Source organism: Gossypium hirsutum, chromosome A12 (genome assembly GCF_007990345.1).
Source record: "Gossypium hirsutum isolate 1008001.06 chromosome A12, Gossypium_hirsutum_v2.1, whole genome shotgun sequence".
NCBI lineage: Eukaryota > Viridiplantae > Streptophyta > Magnoliopsida > Malvales > Malvaceae > Gossypium > Gossypium hirsutum.
Genome location: NC_053435.1, coordinates 72,027,463 through 72,035,448, shown reverse-complemented (window position 1 = coordinate 72,035,448; position 7,986 = coordinate 72,027,463). Strand labels below are relative to the sequence as shown.

At 33.9% G+C, this 7,986-nt stretch overlaps 1 non-coding gene across 1 annotated transcript; it reads left to right on the top strand.

Moving 5' to 3' along the window:
* Positions 1 to 6,715: 6,715 nt before the first annotated feature.
* Positions 6,716 to 6,822, top strand: LOC121211623 (small nucleolar RNA R71). Its single transcript, XR_005906842.1, has one exon. It is a non-coding gene; the product is annotated as a small nucleolar RNA R71 (small nucleolar RNA).
* Positions 6,823 to 7,986: the final 1,164 nt, after the last annotated feature.

Genomic DNA, 7,986 nt, shown 5'->3' with positions numbered 1-7,986 from the left:
TCTCAAAGTTTGCAAAACTATCCTCAAATGCTTAGCATGCTCTGTCTCATCTTTTGAATAAATTAAAATATCATCTATAAACACCACAACAAATCTGTCCAAGTATGGCCGAAATATGCGATTCATTAAATCCATAAACACAGCAGGAGCATTTGTCAACCCGAATGGCATAACTAAAAATTCATAATGACCGTACCTTGTTCTAAAAGTAGTTTTAGGCACATCTGACTCTTTTACTCGTAGCTGACAATATCCAGATCTCAAGTCAATCTTTGAAAACCATGTCGCTCCTTTTAGCTGATCAAAAAAATCATCAATTCTCGGCAACGGATACTTGTTTTTGATTGTCACCTTGTTTAACTGCCGATAATCAACACATAATCTCATAGAACCATCCTTCTTTTTCACAAATAACACGGGAGCACCCCAAAGTGAAAAACTCGGTCTCACAAAGGCTTTATCAGTCAACTCTTGCAAAATGAGAAGAGGGATTTGTCCAAAAACTGAAAGACAAGAGAAGAGAGAGAGAAGAAGCAATCGGTCAAAGAGAGCTCTAGGGGAGAGCAAACTCAGAATAAATAAAAAAACACGAGAAAACCCGAATGATGCTTAGTAATAGTCGGCCCCAAGAAGAGAGAAAAATGAAAAGCAAACCGACGAATGAAGAGCAAAACTAGAAGAAAAATTTGACACAAGTAGGCAAAAGATGAGCTATGACTAATTCTCTTAGCAAAATGAGACTCCCAATTCGACAAGTCCTCAAAACCCCCTCACTTGACTCCTCAAAACTCTCTAACCACTCCACTATCCAAATCCCCACATTTCCTCCTAAAATTCCTCCATCATAATCTCCTTAACCACCAAATTCAGACCCCACTCAACTCTACAGTATTTCTGTCAACCTCTACTACCCACATGGCATAGGCAGCAAAATGAACTCTCCATTGGACATGCCATGACTCGAACTTCTGACCTCAAGAAATAGTAACACGCCACTCATCCCCTAGACCAGCAAGCCTATTCTGACATGTGTTACCCATATTTATTTATAAGCCTACTGATTAGAGACAAAGGTTTATCCAAAACAACAAAACTTTTTGCACAAGCCAAGGCTTGAACCCAAGACTTCTTAGACACTTCCCAGAACACTTAACCATTGAAGCAGATACACTATTGTGTCACTTTCTTGCACAACTAGACAATTATGTGTAGCCTTCTAACTATTCCCATGCTTAAGATCTAATACTTCTAGGCCCAAGACTTGGGGCGTTACAAAATTACCAAGTTGCCATGAAAATATTCGTAACAACATGAACATGGGTTTAGTAATTCTAAGTTAAGGAATGTAATTGATCTAACACAATTATGTCATATTGATTAAAACTCATCTTTTTGAAATCGTGCATCAGAATTTGTACTTTTTATTTTTTATTACTTAGTTAATTTTTTTAAAAATCACTTTTTCAAAACAACATATTTTTCCCATCACCAAAGTGTTTGATTTACATATCATAACTATTTTTTCTTTCACAATCCCTATGGATATGAAACTCGACATTTACTTGTCACTTTATTACTTGTTGCGATTGTGTACACTTGCACATTTTTGTCATACCGAGATCATCTATAGAAACCACCACACACCGATCCAAGTATTCATGGAACATTTCATTCATCAAGTCCACGAATGCATCAGGTGGATTTGTCAACCCAAAAGGCTAACCAAAAAATCATCTTGCTCATACAATCTAAATGTTGTCTTCAACACATCTAACTCATTTACTTTAAGTTGGTAGTAACCAGATCATAGATCTATCTTTGAAAATACTGTGAAAACTTGCAACTGGTCAAACAAGTCATCAATTCTTGGTAAATGGTACTTATTTTTTACAGTCAATTTGTTCATCTACCTGTAGTCAATGCACAGTCTTAGGCTTTTATCTTTCCTCTTCACAAATAGAACTGGTGATCCCAATGACAATATGCTTAGTCAAATGAAGCCATTGTCAAACAAGTATTGAAGTTGTATATTTAGTTCCTTAAGCTCCTTTGGTGCCATGTGATACGGTGTAATAAACACTAGTGAAATTTTAGGTACAACTCAATGGTGAACTCCACTTTGTGATCTAGAGGTAAACTAGGTAGCTTGTCTTGAAACACATCAAGAAAGTCCCTCATAGTATGTATGTTGTGAACCTATCACAAATGCGAGATGGGCTTTGCAGCCCTTACTGTTGCGTGTAAATAACTAATGCAATTGTGCAAGTGTACACATCATTCAAGTAATAAAGTGATCAGTAAGTATTGTCTCCACAGGGATAGGAAATTGGTAAGATATTAATTAAGTTATTTTAATTCTATTAACTATAATAAATAATAGGAAATATTCTTAAATTGAATGAAATGTTGGTATAATGAATTAATATAATTTAATGCTAAACATAGAAAATTGATATGGCAAATAAAATGTAGCGGCAAATTACAGAGAAAAGCAAGAGTAATTCTGTTGCTGAATGAATAAGGCTAGAATTGTTTAGATTAAATGCTCATATCAAAATAATGTCATGGAAAAATATTGTCTAATCAACTACTCAGAGAGTCACTAATGTAACCTGCCTCTTTCTATAGCTATATTTTAAGCTAAAAATCTTAGTTACTATACGTCTATATAATTCTGGATTGATAATTACAATGAATGTTCTTCTCTACACAACTCCCAACATCTATGTCTAGAGTGCTACAAAATTCTGTTGAATATTTGCTTGCCTCAAACGATTCTAGATCCAGTATATTTAACCTTTTCAGAACTAGAAATACATCAAAGAACAAAACACACAATCAACTATGTCTAGAGCTTACATGCATGTATTTAGAATAAGCAAAAATTGAATGAAATAGTGGCATAGACAATCTCAAGTCAAGAACATTAAAGATGATAGAAAATTCATCCAAATAACTCCAACTTAGAAAAGATTTAGTTCATGGGTGGAAAGGTAAACACCAAATTTAAATCATTCATCAACATTTAAAGATGTTTGAATCATAGAAAACAGGAAAACTAAAGGCAGAACTACAGGATTTCTCGCCACACTCTAGCTTCTCTTTTATATTTCTATCATACGTGAATCCAGGATAGATGTCTCTTTCCCTTCTTCACATTTGTTTTCTGTCTCAGTAGCTACTACCCTTTCTTTCTCTGAAATTCTCCAATGGAGTTTTTTCTCTGTGCAAAGAGAGGATTATTGTCACCAGTCTCTCTCACACACAAATTCTCCTCTCCTTTTTTCTTCTTCTTTCTCATTATTTTATTAGGTAGATCTGTCCCACCTCAGCACAAATTTTTTATTCCTCTTTTTAGGTTGGTCTTTCTGGTACATGCACAGCTAGCTGAGAGTGACATGGATAAAGTGTTGATTCATCTTCCCAGAATTGTTATGGAAATTTTGTTGGTAATCAGTCTTACCATTTTCCACGGTAATGTTTCATTTTCCTTATTTTCTTTCTTCATCTTCTTCTTCTTCCTATCCCTGTGTTCACACCCTTAAACTTGAGTTATTACTTGTCCTCAAGCAAATGATGTATGAATATGCATGAATGCATGGAATTGCCAAAACAATCAGTCACCAATTATGCTGCTAAATCATCTGAAGTATATTTTATACCTCCATTCTCAGTAGTCTTCTATCTTAGAATTGGTTCAAATTTTATAGGTTTGTTTAGCATACTAAGTGCAAAAAATATTACATAAAAATGAAATTTCCTAAATATTCACGCAATCATGACTATAGCAAGCACTCCCTAATGTACGTAGTTTATCTTTGCACTAAAATTCAGTGTCTCTTCTCATAATTATTCTATCATTGCATACTTTAATTATATTTTTTTCTAAGGATTTCATTTTGTCACATGATTTCTTTACTTGACAATCTCAATGAAGCATACACTAGATTTCCATATATTACATCACGCCACAATTTGAATGTAATTCACTCATGAAGCTAAGGCATTTGACTAAAAAGATAGATAGAGCAAACAACTACCCCCTTAGCTACTCAGTCTACTACTACAGTGGAGTGCCCTAAACTGATTTCTCTTTTTTTTTCTGTTCTTTTTTTTACTCACTCTTATTTGATCTTGCTTTTATGATCAATAATACAATGGAGCAAACAGAGCATTAGTGATCTATTTAATAATTTCAAACATTGGATTGCTTTATAGCATCTTTTCAATTTTCTTTGATTTACCCTTAGTTTTGTCGTAGTATTTATTATTACACAACGCTAATTTACTGATCTTAGGCTCAAGAATTTCTAAGTTTATTAAAAGAAACCTACTATAGACTAATTGCAATTATAATTAGGGTATTCGACTTTTAAGGATCAATTTTCAAACAACTATCCTAAGCTAAACATACCTAATCAACTATCACAATTTTCTAAATTTAGCGAAGAGTTGTTATCCTCATTAAACATCATAGTTAACACTATACTTCTCATGGTTTGGAAGTTATTTAGCATTTGTATGTCATGAGAAAATGAACAAATATTAAAACACATATCTAATGCAGACTATATGCACAACACGACACACCCCCAAACCTAAGGGATGCATTGTCCTCAATGCATGAACAATTTAAAATTCCAAAATGAAAAACAACCATATATACATAATGCAACGAAAAAATATTATGAATGCATGAAAAATACATGGTATATAATGAAAAATATGCAAATGAAAATAGAGACGAAAGCTTGGGAAAACTTTGGTTTTACTTTATTTCGGGCCAGTTGTTTTTTCGAGCAACTCGCTTGTATTGCTGTTTCCTTTTGAGCATATTGATTCACACCTCTTCTTCATCATTATCATGTAATTTTATGAGATTATCAATTAGTTAATTAGTCTCATGATCTTACTTCGATATGGGTGCAGTAGCAAGTTCAGTTGGTGCAGGAATATGGTTCACTTCTTCTATTTCCTGATCATATTCAATTTTTACCGATTCCGTCTTCTCTTCATTACCTTCTAGTCCTATTTGTTCCTTCTCCTTAGTGGCAATGTGTGTGGTAGGTCCAGGCTCATCAGCTTTAGCTTCATCCTCATCCCCTTCATTTTCATTCGATAGCAGCTCCTTTTCATTGGGTGCAAATCCTCCTTTTCTTTATCAGACTCTGTCATCTCATTAATAAGGCAATAAATGATAAATGAAATAAAGTTAAGTAATAAGAATAATAAGAATGAGATTAAAGTGAAGCAATTAAAGAAAATAAAGTTAGAAAATGTTTTTTTTTACACTTTTTTCCAATTCTGGAGCAATTTGGAGTTGCTAAGTCACAAAGAGATTGAGTTACTTCTACAACTGACCAAGTGAGTTGGGTATTTGCTGATCAAACAGAATATTAGAGATAGAATATTTTGCTGAGGCAAACATCTTGCAAATTTTTCTTTCACTTCCATTTTTAGCAAACTAATGGCCTAGCAATCTTCACTCTCATCAACACATTTCAGGGAATTGAATATGTCGAATGTAACCTACTGATCATTCACCCTTATAGTCAGTTTGGCTTTCTACACATCAATTAGTTGAGGAAATGGTGGAGGTGGTCGTCCTTCAGGTTGTTGATATTGTTTTGTCATGGCATTTGTGTTGACAACATGACCTAAATCTACCACAACATTTTTCTAGTGACCATTTTTAGTTGTTGAATGCTTGTCAGTTGGTTTTGAGATATTTTCATGATCGAGTTTTGAGTCGTCCTCTTCTGTAGTGGCATATTTATTAGTAATACAAGTTGCATCTATGTCAGTATTTTTCTAGTTGCTCTTTTCCTTTGTACCTTGCTCCCCTACTGATTTTGAATTCATTTCATTTGCAAAAGTTGAAATTCCTTCTTCAATAATTGTGTCATTCAAAACTCTTAGTAGTTGAGTACAACTTTGAAGTATAATGGCTTTGCACTGTTCCTTCCTTAAGATCAAGAACTCTCAGTGTCACTCGGCAATACTCTTTGTTGTCTGGAACTTAATGTAGTGGCAATTTGTCCCACTTGATTCTCTAAAGCTCTTAAAGAAGCTATCTAGCTCGAGTAATCCCATCATTCTTATCCATATAATCCTTTAATAGAGCTTCCATATTTGATGTTGAAGATGATGAAATTTGTTGAGCATTTTGTCGCGGCATTGGTTGACTGTATCCAGATGATACGCCAGCCACATTCTGTCTATTCACACTGCTAGCATTTCCTATCCCCTGGTTACTCTAGCTGAAATTTGGATGTTACTTCCACCCTGGTTTGTAGGTGTTGGAGTTGGGATTGTTGATGCTACGATTAAAATTTCCCATGTAATACTCAGAGGCTAGATTGGATGGACATTCATAAAAAACATGACCTTCTCCAGAGTTTATGCATGCTAGTTCTGTAACTTTCATCTCATGCATTGTAGAGGGTCTTTTCAGAGTTTTAATCATATTTGATAAGGATGATACCTGAGCTTTTAACAATATAAACGCATCAAGTTCCATTATTCCAGCGACTCTTCTACCAGTACCAGCTCTAGTAGTGCGATACTGATAATCATTATTTGCTATTCTTTCCAGAATTTTGTATGTTTCATTATAGGATTTGCCAAGCAACGTCCCATTAGCAGATGTATCCACCACCATTCGCGTATGAGCATTTAATCCATTGTAGAACATTTCCATTTGTGTCCAATGCTAAAACTATATATCGGGCATTTTCTAATTAATTCCTTGAAACACTCTCATGCTTCATATAAAGTCTCATCTTCAGATTGCCTAAATGATGTAATGTCATAACTTAGCTTCGCATTCATGTTGGGAGGATTGTACCTAAATAGAAATCTCTGACACAATTTATTCCAAGATGCCACCATACCTGATGGTAATGCATTCAACCATGATCTGGCATGATCTCGCAATGAAGAATGAAACAATTTTAATCTAAAGGCATTTTCAGGAACACCTTGCTGGTTGAATAAGTCACAAACTTCAAGAAAAAGTCTCAAGTACAATCTAGGATCTTCAATTGGTAAACCACTAATCTGCCCTACCATCAGCAGCATATGAAACATTACTGGTTTTAATTCAAAATATTGAGCTTAAATATGTGGTGTAACAATTCCTGGACTTAGATCACCCAAAGTAGGCACTACATGTTCTCTAATAGGTCTATCTCTGTCATCTAAGATTTAAGGAATATAAGAATTACTTTCATTTTAAAGTACCTGATCTTCCCTAATTGGTTCATTTGTAACCCTTTCCATTTCTCTTAATGCTTTCCTTTTTTGCCTTAATGTCCTTTCAATCTCAAGATCAAAATAATATTTTGTATCCTCTTGAATACTTCTTCTTATGAACTAGTAAAAACTACAAAATCAAATAAAATACTAATTAACTGTTCTAACAAAAATAACAAGAATAATAACAAATCAACTTTTCACCAATGCTACCAATCCCTGGCAACGGTGCCAAAAACTTGTTGCGTGTAAATAACTAATGCAATTGTGTAAGTGTACATGACATTCAAGTAATAAAGTGATAAGTATCGTCTCTTAATCCTATTAACTATACTAAATAATAAGAAATATTCATAAATTAAATGAGATGTTGGTATAATGAATTAATGTAATTTAATGCTAAAAATAAAAAATTGATATGGCAAATAAAATGTAGTGGCAAATTACAGAGAGAATCAAGAGTAATTCTGTTGCTGAATGAATAGGGCTGGAATATTCAGATCAAATGCTCATTTCAAAATAATGTCATGGAAAAATATTGTCTAATCAATAGCTTAGAGAGTGACTACTGTAACCTGCCTCTTTCGATAGCTAGATTTTAAGCTAAAAATCTAAGTTACTGTGTGTCTATAGAACTCTGGACTAATAACTGCAATGAACGTTCTTATCTGCATAACTCCCAACATCTATGTTTAGAGTGTTACAAATATTCTATCGAATATTCGCTTGCGT